Consider the following 15,639-nt stretch of genomic DNA (forward strand, 5'->3'; position numbering starts at 1 on the left):
TTGATCCATGGACCTACTTGATCTGAGTGAGGCGCAATTCTGCAAACAAACTCAAAGCAGGACAATACATAGATGGAGAGGAATTAAACAACTTGTTTTGGCCTCTTGGCCTTTGAAATCTAACCTTACAAGACCTTTTGTCCTAAAAAGGTTCAAAGCAATCAGGAAAACCCAATTGAAGATTAGCAGACAAGAATCATGCAAGCAACATCAGAGAATATAGAAGCCCTACTTGATATGTAACCTTAGATGTCACCATGGACCTACTACTCAGAGTAGTAGGTCCATGATGTCACTAAATATGTAGGACTATAAGATTACACACCTTTGGACTCCTAAATCGCCCCAAAAAACGATTGAAAAGCACAACGTCCCCTACTGGCATGTCCGGAGTTTTTTTTATATCGAAGTGTACATTTCTAATTTAAGCTTTCTTGCAGTAATATATGTACTCAATGACAAATGCAGAAGCGAAAGTCGTATCAACTGCCTGTTCAATATGAACATTTTCTTAATGAATGATACATCTATTACAGTATATGCCAAATGTTTTACAGATGTTTTTCTCACTGATTTTTTGATGATCTGTATATACTAGTAATTCATCAAAATACTATCAATATCATATACAGTAAAATATCATGAATTTCCTATTTTTCAACAAAATGATAAATTTACACGAAATGAGATAAACACTTTAGAAACTTCACATATTTATTAGTCATGATTATGTTGGGTAGACTATAAATATAAACCTACGGGGATACAACCACTGCTCCGGCAAGTGACATACACTTTTGACATATATTTTTTATTGGAAACTGTCAACAGACTCGCATACTCGGTCAAGTGCATTTGGCCATTGGCTTAGCTGGGATGTATAGCCAGAGTTTGGGGAGAATTGGCAAGGGTAGACGACTTCTGGGATGCTCTCGATATTGAGTTTCTATATTTAGCTACAGCTGAATATACAGGTGAAGTGCAATATTAGCCAGGACATAATTTATGAGAAGCTGAATTGCAAATGCATTTGTAGCCATAGCAAGGCTATACTGGTCAGTTCTTGTTCATTGTGAAAACGAATTCAAATTCTAAAAATGTTAATATTTCAAATTTAAAACTTTGAACTAAAATCCTCTCACTCACATTCAATACCTTTTGATTTGTAGATTCCATGGGAAGTCAATTGTTAATGTAAGGCTGGGCTATTTTTTTTTTATTATTCTTTGAACAAATTCGTGAAATAATTTAGAATTCAATAACAATCATGGGGGAAATAGGCTCATCTCCCAAATGTGAATACAGCTGATTGAGCCAATATTACAAATTCAAAAATTTGTTTGAAATTTAGTCATAATATCATAAGTTTACCATTATTCTATACCCACATGTGATATAAATATAACGATCATCATATTTTACATCCATCAATAATCCACTTATTCAACTATTCTGATTTTCTGGGTGAACTTGGCCTTTAAATCTCTTACTTTCTTCACATCTTTATGCGAGGAAACCCATAATATATACCTCTTTTATCTCATTTGTCATCACTCAACTCTATCACTTTCCACAAAATAACCTGAAAGCAATTTGGAAAACCATGGCAACGGATCTTGAAAAGAATTAGGTCACACATGTACGCTGAATACATAAACGGGGTTAATAACCTGATTTGTCAGACATAATCACAGATCTTGCTTCTTTTCAGTCTCTCTCTCTCTTTGAATGGGTACTTTCATACCCTCACAATTACAGAAAATAACAAATGCCTGATATTTTCTGATTGGGAATTCTTACTGATCAGAAAATATCAAAAATTGTGCCAGTGTGGAAGCATAGTGAAACCATATCCCCTAAAAAACCTGGTATGTTCTGATCAGGAATTCTGTCCAATTGGGAATATAACAGTTGTAAAAGTGAGGTTAATGCAATACCCCCCCCCCCAAAAAAAAAAAAAGACCAAGGGCCCGTTTCATTAAGAGTTGCAACTGCTGTAACTTTGCCATTATAGCAACTATCATGGTAACCTTGATTTGATTGGCTGCTGAGCCCTGTTACCATGGCAGTTGCCATAATGGCAAAGTTACAACAGTTGTAACTCTTTATAAAATGGGCCCCTGTAAATCAAATAGTTTTACGTACTAGTTTTTCTCAAAACTATGAGAACTTTCACATGGAGTGTCTTTGAGAAGCAAATAACAAGGATAGTTGGATATTGGGCAAGAATATGAATCCTTTGTTAAGGAATAATAACTTTACCTCTTTAAGACCGTTGTGAAAGTATGAAATTAATTACCAGGTATTTTGATGCTTTAAAGAAAGTTTTCATAAATGGATGGGTGTGTCAGCTCCTAATCTAAATCCTCCTCTCCCATTTTCTTTCTCTCTCTCTCTCTCTCTCTCTAACTCCTGCTAATGCTTGCAATCCTAAAAAAGGAAAGACCTTTTTTTTGCAAGGCCGTGCTTGAGATAATATTTCAACATTTTGTCCAATATCTCCTTAGAAATCAGATAGCTGAATGACAGGCATGATGATTTAAACACTCCAAAAGAATTAATGTCCATGTTTTCAGCAAAAAAACAAAAATGTTTTGTTTTGAAATAATAAAATATCAACCAATAAAATGTTAGTTTCTAGGATCCACTTTATGATGCACAATAGTTGCAGGCTGAAAAATTCCTTGCCATCTTTTTTGTCATACATGAATAAACTATGAACTTTTTTTTTTTAATATAAAAAAAATTGTCAACTTAATTTTATAATAATAATAATAATGCAGTTCTTGTATAGCGCATATCACATTATGTCATAACGTCCCTATGCGCTTCCAAAGGACTTGGATATTATTAATCTGGCCTTAGCCCCGCAGCCTTTTACAGCGCGGTGGCATTTCAAGGAATAAATTCCTGCCAGGTACCCATTAAACTCACCTGGGTTGAGTGCAGCACAATGTGGATGAAGTTCTTGCTGAAGGAAATTTCGCTATGGCTGGGATCTGAACCCACGACCCTCTGTTTCAAAGTCAGAAGACTAATCCACTGGGCCACAACGCTCCACATTTTAATACACAAAAAGGACAAGAATAGGACTAAATTTATAGTAAACACTGTTTATGTTGTTCTTAACTCATAAATGCCAAATTTATTAATATCAATCCACACTCTCCTACAATTTTAAAGCAAAAAAAAGAGCATAGTATCTCATCCTAGAATTGAAAGGTTGAAGTTAGTCACATGGGCAAAAATGACTCCAGACATTTAAAATATGTTGTTTCCTATGACATACCATTAGTCAGTGACTTTGGAGTCAATTTCGTTGGTGTAACTTTAACACTAGATTGTAAAAGTGCTGTTTAAACTTTAAAACATGTTGTTAAAGCATGTCACTTGCACTACAGTTGTTTGAGCATGTAAACAAGTCGTTTTCAAAATTCTGAACAATTGTTTCACCTTTTTAAAGAACTTGTTTAAAAGGTAAAACAATAATAGTTAGAGTGACAGGCTTAAACAACGAGTTTGATATTTTAAACAGCGTTCTTACAAAATAAGAACTCTCTTGCCCTGAACAGATGAGCACTGTCTATATTCAAGAATAACTCTTGAGATAAACATCTGAAGGATCTAAATTTGTTGGGCGGCTAATAAGGTCCTTTCATCACTACATGGATTGGGGTCAAGTTGTGAATAGGGGGTGAGAAGTTATTAGTCGAACACCTCCATCCGAGGGATCTAGGGATCGTAAAGTGAGAAACAATTTGCTATAAAGGGTGGAATAGCCAAACTGTGCATCACCATGCATTTTGGACTCCCAATAAACAAGTAAATTGATGTGTTACAATCAAATTTCATTTGGAGTTAGATAAAAACAAAATATTGTCTGATGAACTAAATTCCACTAAGCTCAATGTTTAGTAATTCATATTCTTTTTAATAAGCAACATTGTCTCTGTTTAATTTAATATGGATATAAAATTATGCACAATACTAGTTGAATGAAAGTTCTGAAACATCCAAGTAATTGGGACTAGCTAAGACCTTCTACAGAGCTCTGAATAACATAAATCCCAATGAAAAACCTCTAATATTTTTGTCAATCCTTTTGGCATAACTTTCACAATTCCTGTAAAGATTTGAACAAATTTTACGGAATCCATATTGATTTCATTGTTACAACTGGAAGTACTTTGTTATGTCTAAAGTGAAAGTTTGATTTGAAGTTTATTTTTGCTAATATACACAATTTCACTTTCCTAGTGATTATATGAGCTCAATAAATCAATGCAGATACTTTCAGAAATTAAACAAGGATTTCAAGAAGGACACTAAACCCTACATATGATAGAATTGATTTAATGGTTATTGCATTTTTTTTCTCTTTTCAGATACCATAATTTTGCAACCTTTGAATTTATCATAATAATCTATGGTTTCCTCATGCCATTGTTATTATGTGATGGATATTACTTCTTGATCCTCTTGGCGTGCAGACATATTTCCTGGACAGAGATAATTTCACAAGATTTGTATATTTTATCATGTATCTGATGCAGAAGTTGGAGATCTGATAAGGATCATGGGGAATCAAGCTGTCAGCACCCCCCCCCCCCTCATACAGAGAGAGATTTATACTCAAACACACAAACACACAAACACACACAGGGGACCTACGAGGGCACTATGCACAGACATTTTTAGTACTATTTGGGCAGCAAGTTCATTCAATGAACTAATAAATACCCCTTTCATAAACCCAATAAAACCTATCCTCCAATTAGCCGCCTAAGAGTAATGCGGATAATTCAATATAAATTGCGTTCACAAACTCCGAAAATTATCCGCATTATTTTTACGAGCGCCCGTCCTGAAAAAGGCGGATAATCGTCATGACAACTGGACACGCCCCCTCCGATGCGGTTGTGTTGGAAAAAGGTGACCTTGTGACCGCACCATGGCAATTATCCGCATTATTTGGAAATACGTTCATAAACTCAAAATCTTGCCCCAAGGCCGCTATTATGCGGATAATAGCAGCATCAGAATAATGCGGATAACTCTTGTCCTCCTCTGATTTTACGACCAAATTATGCTGCTATTAGCCGCATAATTGGGTTTTATTGGGTTTATGAAAGGGGTATAACATACATGGAACAAGCATATATATCTAATTCTTGGTGAAAAATTAAATCACTACAAAAAGATATCAAAATATTCTGGGTGCTCTAATTATCAGAACTGAATTCTTTTTAAAGATAGTTTCTACATGTTGCATGTTTCCTTCTAATTGTATTACACTTGGAACTGCCAGGCAGGAAACCTTTATCAACAATGTTATTTGTAATCTTAAGAATAATCATCATTTATATGTACAAATAAGATATTGGGGCTCAAGTAATGATTACACTACTAGTACACTACAGTTAAAGCTAAATTACGGTAGTTGCAGTAAAACACTAATTTCGAGAGAAAGTCTGTAAAACCAAGGTTAAGTATGACTATATCATCGTGGATCTAGATCTGGTACAGTTACATAAACTGAACTTTGTGAAATCATAAAATCTAAGCTGAAATACGATCACACTGAAGATCGCCAACACAGATAGGCACACGTGGGACAGTGTATTATTATTGCTGGAATAAAGACCCGACGGAAGTGACCGAATCCGCGCTTATTTTGCTTATTTCTCAGCAATTACACAATTTCTTCCAGAATCCTTTGGCACATATTTTTCATTCATACAAACAGACACTTGGGTAGTCATTATATTAGATTCTGTAAAAAGTCATTTTGAGATCGTTACCAGAACTGGAATTTACCTTTAAACATTCATCTGAACAACATGGAGCAAATCTTATTATCACCACATGTAAATATACCACACTGATTAACATCATGCAATCAGAGCAGTACTTGTTCTTTAATCTCTATTACTATAGTACATGTACATCATGAATTTATGCAGTCCATTGCAACAGCAACTAATTTTATGATATTAAAGAATACGGAATTACATAAAGAGTTCTTTATCTGAAATAACAAGTGGCTAATAAGGGTGGTGGTAGTACAAACATAATCAAAGCAATGTAATGTAGGATCTATACATCACAATCTCATTTGCATAGATGCTAATCTAGCTGTATCTACGATGATGGAAGGATCGAGACATGAATTATCTCATTTGCATAGATGCTAATTTCAATTTCAATTTCAAATTTATTTATTTCACTTCCACATACATGAATTGTATACCATATATAAACATAAATATTTGTATACGTTGCAAAAAAAAAGATGTATATACGATGATGGAAGGATCGAGAAATGAATTATCTCATTTGCATAGATGCTATTGAATCTAGATGTATCTACGATGATGGAAGGATCGAGAAATGAATTATCTCATTTGCATTAGATGATGGAAGGGCCAAGACATGACTTATCTCATTTGCATAGATGCTAATCTAGCTGCACCTACAATGGTGGAAGGATCGAGACATGAATTATCTCATTTGCATAGATGCTAATCTAGCTGTATCTACGATGGTGGAAGGATCGAGACATGAATTATCTCATTTGCATAGATGCTAATCTAGATGTATCTACAACAATGGAAGGACCAAGACATGACTTAACTCATTTGCATAGATGCTAATACAGCGGTATCTACAATGATCAAGGTGTTAGGCTAATCTGCAGGCACAGACCCTGATCGAAACTATGATCAACAAGTGGGTCTCCACGTAAAGACTAGCACATATACATAACTTGCTGAGTGAGAGGGCCTTCAGTACACAAGGCATCAATAGGCTGCACATTCAGACCATTAACTCGAGTGAAGGGTCTGCACAACAGACTAATGATAGGCATGAATATTCCATCAAAGGAGTATTATTCCCATCAGGCCGTCAACCATTAACCAGACACGAGATGACGGTGATGATCGCATCTTTGTTTATAGCTAATCAACTGGTCTCATCAGGTGGTCCCTGTGCATTATCAAGGGCATATTCCCCAGACATGCATTAGAAATAGGGAGATATAAAGTGATATTGCCCTCTTTGATAGCACATCAGTGTATGCTGTACACTGATGCATGTACATTAGTACATTGATGTAGAATTTGAATAAATCACTGTAGATTTTGAATAAAATTAATTTGGAATTTTTAATATTGGATGCTTTAAATCCTATTTCAACTAGGTCTGATTATGCTAACCCCCTCCTCCTTCAGATCTCGGCCAACAAAGACCAGTTTGATGCAAAATTTCAAAAGGTCTCCCGATACTTTTCTTGCCAATCAATGCAACTATTTTGTTATTATTATGCAAATCATTAAAATTATTCAAATTGATTCACAGCGCGATTTCCCAAACTGATACAATGCCATTCTAATTAAGCCCTGTATGCTTTCATCTGTTGAAACAGAAAAAAAACCTCTTTGTTGTACATGTAGCATAGAGGAAAAAAGCCGCCTAGTCCAAAATGTGAAATTACTTTTTTCACAGGAACATGACAAGAGCGCATTAATAAATTAATATAATCTCTAGTTTTGAAAACCACATGCAGCTACAAGCAGCAGACCATGTCCACAGAGCTCTTGGTGTTTCTGTGGAGCAAGGTTGTCACTTTTTTTTCCTCTCCACCACTGGGATCTGTGCTTAGAAACCTTAATTAGAAACACCTTGGGGATTCAATGGCGGATTAGTCATATGGCGATGCACAGTTGATTCATATTTACACAATACATATGTTCGTATTTAATATATTCAATTTTTTGTCTTAGTTGAGTTGACTTGACCTTTAGTAATGTAGTAAAACAAGTTTTTAACCATATCTTGTATACCATAATTATCCTGCAAGCTGATTTTCATTCGTGATATACCAGTAATTTAATCCAAATCTATTAATTCATTCATTACTTATGTTTTTATTATTGCTTTGCAATCATATTGAAAAATGTTTTACAATACATCAGATTTTTTGTAAAGCAATCTTTCTGGCCAGTGCTGCTGGACGTTAAAGTAACCATTGAATAAAAATAAACAATAATAAATGTACTGAATGAAAAAAGGAGATTTCTTTATAAAATAGATGAGATAAAACAGTATTGAATATTAATTGCCTCCAGGGAGTTACTTCAGGTACAAATGCTGTCCATTCCACAATAAATTTTCAAAATTTCGGAAGATTTGAATGAATGTTTCAAATCACCAGGAAGCTATACAGTATACACACATTGACTCGAGATGTTAACATAAATATTTTTTAGAGGAATCTACACTAATTCTAATTAAAAAAAGAAGCAGAAACCTTTACAATTGATGGAGAGGGGATCGTTCAGATCTCGAAAACTGGACATGTAAGAATAGTATATATTTCTATAAATATCTTCCAAATCACAGACATGCAGGTTATCTCCTGAAGACAACCCACTTTTCATAATATATATATTAATCCAATGACCCTAAAATAACCTTCAGTTTCCAAATGAAAATATTGACTTCTTATACTTTTTCGGAAATCAAAACTAGAGTTTTTCAGGTCCCAAAACATCACTTCCAATTACGTTGATATTTACTATGATTCATTCAAAAGCACTGTTCACACTTCCAATTACATTGGTAGTCATCTTTGATTCTCTCAACTGCACTGTTAACATTTCAAATTATGTTGATATTTAAGTCTGATTCATTCAATGCACTATTCACATTTCCAATTATGTTGATATTCACGTTTGATTCAATCAAATGCAATGTTCACATTTCCAATTACGTTGATATTCATGTTTGATTCAATCAAAGGCACTATTCACATTTCCAATTATGTTGATATTCGCATATATGGTTCACTCAAATGCACTGTATCATGTAATTCAAATATCTAGCCCTCCCACCCCAAGTCAGATTCCTCATTGATTTTTCACTAATCAATGAGTGTCTCCCTGAATATCCAAATCAAAATTATCTCCATTGTTTTCTCACATCTTTATATAATCTTTCAAATGAATTATGCATGTATTTTGGGGGTTCATTATCCCCTCCAGCTCTCAAATACAATCTTTGAACCTCACGCCACACATACTAGCACCATGCAAGATTATCGGGGGAAATAATGAAACGGAAGTCATTCCTGTTCGCAATGTTCTTGGGACGTCTGTAATAATTCGACCCTGCCCATTAGCAAAGGGAGAAAATTCCTGAAACATTGTAACTCAATTTCTAGCAAAATTGTTTTTCCTGCATCAAAGACACTTTCATGTACGGAGTCTCAGACAAACCAATGAAACACTTTTGGGAGGTAGCCCAAAACAATTTTTAAGACAATGTACACAAGATTTTATTATATTATGTAAATTGTTATGTTAGTTCATTTTTTTTTTTAATGGAAAACAAGGGACAATTTCTCATGCACCTCCAAGAATAGACATAAACATCCTATTTCACTATATACTTTGGAGCTAAGGGAAATTTCATTCCCTAAATTCAACTGACCCCAGTCATTTAAACAACAAGCCAGTTCGTAGTTCCACTCTGCACATGATCAGAGGAAGGTCATTACAGTGTACTACTAAAGTGACACGGGTAGTTTAGAATTTAATGAGATGAGCACCAACTTTGATGTCTTGATTATTCATATATTCTTTTGAATTGTGTTTTTCACTTATATCCACAAAAAACAATGTGTCCACGAACGACTGGTATTTTATAGTTTGCCAAGTACATTGTACATGCTATATCAAATATTCATTCAAAGTAGAAATGCAACAAATAACTTCATAGTGTTCAAGGATGTGCTTTTCTAGTCACTCAGTCTATTCTTCATTATGCTATGTAAGGCATGCTTACATAATATCTTGGTTTGAAATCTGCCTACCTCAATGAAAGAAATGAAAGGTCAATTGACCAAAATTGTCCATGAATTAACTACAAACTGGTCTGTTTAGAAAATGAGCCATGGAAAACTGAAGAAAATGGTCTAACAATTCCGGGCTAAGTTTGAGATGGGCTATAACTGCAGCATCTCAAATTGCTGTTGGTAAATGAATTTGCCCTGCTCATGCCAAAACTGATGTTTTGGAGTTGCGATGTTCTTACAACTCCAACATACTATGTGAGCTGTCAGAGGGGTATAAATAGCATTCAGGCACCTTGCCACTTCCGAAGGCGGCCTTCCATTCATCAAACCTAAATTGAAAGACGGGGACAAAAATAGTCGGTCCCACCCTCCCTTCAAAGACTCAAGTCACTACTCCCCATGGGATTCGCTAAATGAGTATTGACAGCGACTTCAAAAATAAAATCGGTGAATGCGTCTTGTCATCTGAACCTGCTTGCATAAATTGACATCCCCCCTCCAAAAATAAAAGTAGATGAAGTAGGTTCTTTAGGGTGGAAAATGGCACAAAATGAACGCATAAAGTATGTGGCATTCTGAGCTAAAGTTAAATCCAGGCGAAAATGAAAAGATTGTTTCATATTTTCACTCAAGTTGACTGAAAATGCAGAGTAAATCATACCACGTAGAAATAAAGCAATTAGTCAAACACAGGAGATGGATTCAGTTAAGGGTACATCACAATCCACAAATTTTCGTTTAATTCAAACATCCTACATGAGCAAAAACATATGAAAATGATATAAAATTCTGTCCTCATAAGATCTTTCAAAAGAGCGATATCAGAATTGCAAAATAAGTCCGACAATTACCACTGGATTCATGAAAGGATCAATGCACGTTATGGATTTTGCAAAAACCTTCCCTATCTTGCAGTGATGTATCAAGGTTGGCAAGGGGGCACGTGCCACACGGTGCCAACGTTCAAGGGGCTCCAAAAAAAGATACCCCATCAAAGACCTTGAATCGTGGTCTAGTGGTTAAGACTCTCGTCTTTCAATCTGAAGGACGTGGGTTCGATTCCCAGCCATGGCATGTTTTCCTTCAGCAAGAAATTTACCCACATCGTGCTGCACTCAACCCAGGTAAGGTAAATGGGTACTGGCAGGAAGTAATTCCTCACAAAGCTGTGCATACCGGAATTGGTAGACTAGCTTAGCCGGGGTAATATAGGAGCGCCTTGAGCACCTAACAAGGTGGATACGTGCGCTATACAAATCCTACATTATTATTATTATTAATCAGATGAACATCAAAAGAAATCAAAGGCATCAGAAATCGGAAGGGGTGTGACACCAGCAGTTTTTTGTTTGTTTTTTTTTTCAATGTAAATAGAAGGACACATTTCAGTTCCTATCCTGGGCCTGAAAAACATTTTAAAAATATGCCACAGGACAGGGTATACATGTATTTCACAAACTTTAGATGAAGTAGCGACCAAACAATCAACTCGCAAATCAGAAAGAAATTGAATCTTTGAATGATTTGAATGCTACAAGAAATTGCCAGAGGCGATTCATATTTTCCAATTTGATCCACTATGGCCGGGCAGCTGGCAGCCTGACAAGGATCTGATTGGGGGGGCGTTGATTAGGTTTGACTGGACAGCTTGTCAAGAAGTTGTCACAAAGAAGTAAAATGATTGTTTAGTATTTTGGGGCTTGTAATGTTTTCACTTTTTTTTCACTTCTGACATAAACACTTATCGGATTGGCATTTATCTTCAGTGCACACACAACGATGCTGCATGAATACAGAACAGTCTAGATAAATCATGGGCATATAATGTGTAAGTCAGGTTGAATTCTCTTAAACCTCATAATTTTCAACAATAAATTTATAAAAGGGACAAGACTGAACATTGAAATAATTACCAGAGAGAAGTCCTCTGAGTTAATGTCCTCGCTGTCTCGATCGGGAATATGTGAATATTGCACTTGTCCGCTCGGCCTTCGACTCCACGAATCTCCCCTCTTCGGCTTCCCCTTCTTGTCTTTCTTTCCTAAGAGTCTCGTCCTCAAGCTAACTTTAGCTTTCGGGGACTTTCCTTTTGATGTACGGTACTCTTCCTTCTCCTTCTCCCTTTCCTTGGCCGCGGCTTTTGCCTTTCGCTTGGACAGCGGCCGGGAGATCGGCGCGTTGGCGTCAATGAAATAGGGGATGTCATCGCGGCTGCCGAGACACCCGCAGCACTTACACGGCTTGCATCCCATACTTGCTCACACGTGATGACGAGATCAATGCCGTTTTTACGATTTGTCATTATATATTGCACTGGACATAACTTTGATTGCACATGATTAATGAATAATGAAAATATTTGCCAATTAGAACTTCAGGTGATGTGGTGTTATATTGCAATGGCAGCAATTTACCACAAAATCTGAAAGAAATTATTAAAATTCCTGTAGTATGCAAGCGTGTCTTTGACAGAAAATCATATACTACATTGGAAGAGGGTATCCATTCAGACACCAATGTTTGATGTCTGATTACTGCAATGGTCAAGATAAGGGAGGAATAAACAAATCTTTTGAGTTAAATCAAGATCCAAAGTGAAGTAAACAAACAAACGTCTCTGATGTTTGAGCAGCGCACACTTCTAAACAAAACAAGCCGGTCTCACTGTATTGTTTCTTACAACAAGCAGATGATGTGACGATACTGTATGAAGATGGTATCGCCAAGGAACTATGAAGTATCGCCAAAGTGACACCGGAGATTACATAAACAATGCAGACAGATGGTCAATTGAATAAAAGTATCAATTTCGACACACGTTGTCTGCATTCCATTGATGTGGATATCAATCGTCAAAATATCAATGTTTAAAAATAAATCCTTGTGTGAACACTGCGCTACAAAGATTGGCGCAAACAGCACACTATTGGCTTCAGATTGAAAACGCGACTGGTTTTATTTTTAAGCAGATAACAAAGAAACAGCAAATTTCACACTTTTATTCTAACACTACACTAACACTCCAGTTTATGTGATATATTTCTTCACATTAGAACTCCCAATTTACAAGATAATTTACAGATGGAATTTGTTCAATTGTTGCACTGTTAAGCCTGGAATAGATAGATGCTTGTCCTTAATATATGTTTCTCGCAATTAACTTGGAATATTATCATCAACTGATGCTAGTACTAGTATTATGTTTCCTTTTCTTTTCCAGTCTATGTATTCAACTTAAATAGTATAGCGATTGCAACAGCTTAATAATTTTTCTTTAAAAATGTGATTTTTAGGAATGCATCCTTGATCAAGAGCATGCTATATAACAAAATATGCTGTATTTTCCATTCCAAAATGTATTCCAAAAAGCAACACAGTACACTCCCTTTGTAGGCCTATTTAAATCCTTGATATCAATATACATTTACGTCCATAGTAATCACGTTCAGCATGAGATGTAGTCTCGGCATACAGCTTATTCATTCCATGGCGTCACCATAATAGACAAGCAACAAGAACGGTATATCCAACTCCAATTCCGAGGAGAATAAGATCCAACGATGCCGAAATGCTGCTAGATAGTGCATATATCCAACAAGAAGAGTGAATATTCCTCTAATAATAACCCAATCTGTAATATATCCTATTCCAGTGCATGTAATGCGAGTGCAGCTGTATCATCTATACAGAGTTCTATGTACATGTGCCGAGGATCACCGTTTCGGTCGGTGTCTCAGCTCAACTCATCTCATCTTGTCACCAACGAGGGAGTCTCCGCGGTGATGCACGCCCAGATTTAACAGGAGGGGACCACCGGCGGCTTCGGCACCCACGGAGCGAGACCTTCAGCACGCGTGCATATTACACAGCGCCTCCGATGCGATGCAATGCAGCGCTCGGTAGGAGAGTGGAGGAAAGAGATGCGGGAGAGAGAGCGCATAATGAGCAAGTGTGTGTGTGAGTGGAAAGAGGCCAAGACAGACCTCTATTGGCGTTTGTGTGTGCATAGACGATGCATCCTGTAAAGTCTCAGGTTGGGGGATACAGGGGTAGATGTTATTGTGTAGCCATTATGCTATTCACAGGGATTGTTAGCACATGTGAGCATATATGTTTATCTTCTTTGCCGAGCCTTTATTATCCATCTCCCTACCCCCACAACCTCTGTTTGAATTTATGCTCATCCCAATTCACATCAAGACTTCTCTCAACAAGAGATCAGATTTTATTTTCACTCTCGATTTCATTTTATTTCTGGGACCAAATTTACCATTTGTATCCACATTGTATTCTATGGTGAAATTTTATATTCAATATCTACAAAATTAATGAGTCATCTTTTTTTTTATTTTCTCATTTTCTATTCACATCTCCACATATTCTACATCTCTCTTTCTCTCGATCTATCTCGCTATCCAAATTCCCTCTGTCCTTCTCTATTGTGTCTTTCTCTTTCTCTCACTTTTTCCTTTCGCTCTCCCACTGTCGCCCCCCTTCTCTTTCTCTCTCTCCATTGGCGGCGAAAGCCAAAAATTTTAGGGGGGGCAACCAGAATTTTTTGAGAAGCAAAAAAAAAAAAAAAAAAAAAGGTTATCAACAACAAATTTAGGGGGGGTTCGTCCCCCCCACTTCCGTCGCCTATGTCTCTCTCCCATTTAGGCCTATATCTCCCCATCTTCCACCATCTTCCCTTCTCTATCTCTCTCCCTATCTCACATTCTCTCTCTTTCTCTCAATGTGTCTCACCCTCGAGCCGTGCACTCACATTTTTTCATGTTGTCGGAGCATCATGTGTCACCGGTCTATAATTACTCATCCTCTCTGTTTATCTCTCTTGTCTGATCTCAATTATCATGATTTGCATCTCCTTAACATTTATTAAAGGACTCAATCAAATCACAATATTTACATATGTTAACCTGATGATTGATGAACTACAAACATCTGCAATTGCAAAATTGCATCCTCAATATCATTCTTGTTATGTAGTTCTATAGACGCAAGTTACTTTATGTTCCTTTCATTAAGGGGTCACTTTCACAAGCTCTCTATTAAGTCCGAAACCTATCATGTCATATTTCTTTTCGTCAAAGATTATTTTTTAATGTAAAGAATTTTTTTGTATTGGAACATTGTTTGTAATTTGTTCTGTCAAACAAGATTATCTATTGTTTTGTTATGTTATAGCACATATCACTTTATTGATTTAATAAACTTGAACTAAAATATTGTATCAGAGATCATCTGGTTCTAGTAGATAGCTAGGTCAAAGTAATGATCGAGATGTACAGTATGCTCACAACAGGCATATGTTAATATCTCTCTCGCGGAAGAAAACAAAATCAACTTTAGATGGACTGCAAAAATCTTTTCAATTTCAGCGAAATTCAACTTAGTAGGCCTACACATGTTAAGTCTTCATATTGATACTATTACAGCTCCTAATCTGCAGTGGAGAGGCCAAAACCCTTGTTCTTCACAACCGAGTCTGCATTGTAAGACTAAGACTAAAGACACTCCACAGTCACACACAACAGCATAAGTATCAAGCCAAGTAAGTTACAATCCAAGTCTTCTTAAAACTTTGTGCACAAATCATAACAATTTTTTTTCGGTCAAAGATTAGAATGTACCAAATGGGTCATACACAAGCCCTTTTTATCCCGATTCCCTAAAACGTCAAAAGTGGATAGATAATTTCATAGTACAATATTACAAAGGGGAGAGCTTATACCCCCTAATATATGACCCAGCAGCTAATTTCGGACGCTTCCTCCCAAATT

The sequence above is a fragment of the Lytechinus pictus genome, chromosome 17, assembly GCF_037042905.1.
Source record: "Lytechinus pictus isolate F3 Inbred chromosome 17, Lp3.0, whole genome shotgun sequence".
Taxonomy (NCBI): Eukaryota; Metazoa; Echinodermata; class Echinoidea; order Temnopleuroida; family Toxopneustidae; genus Lytechinus; species Lytechinus pictus.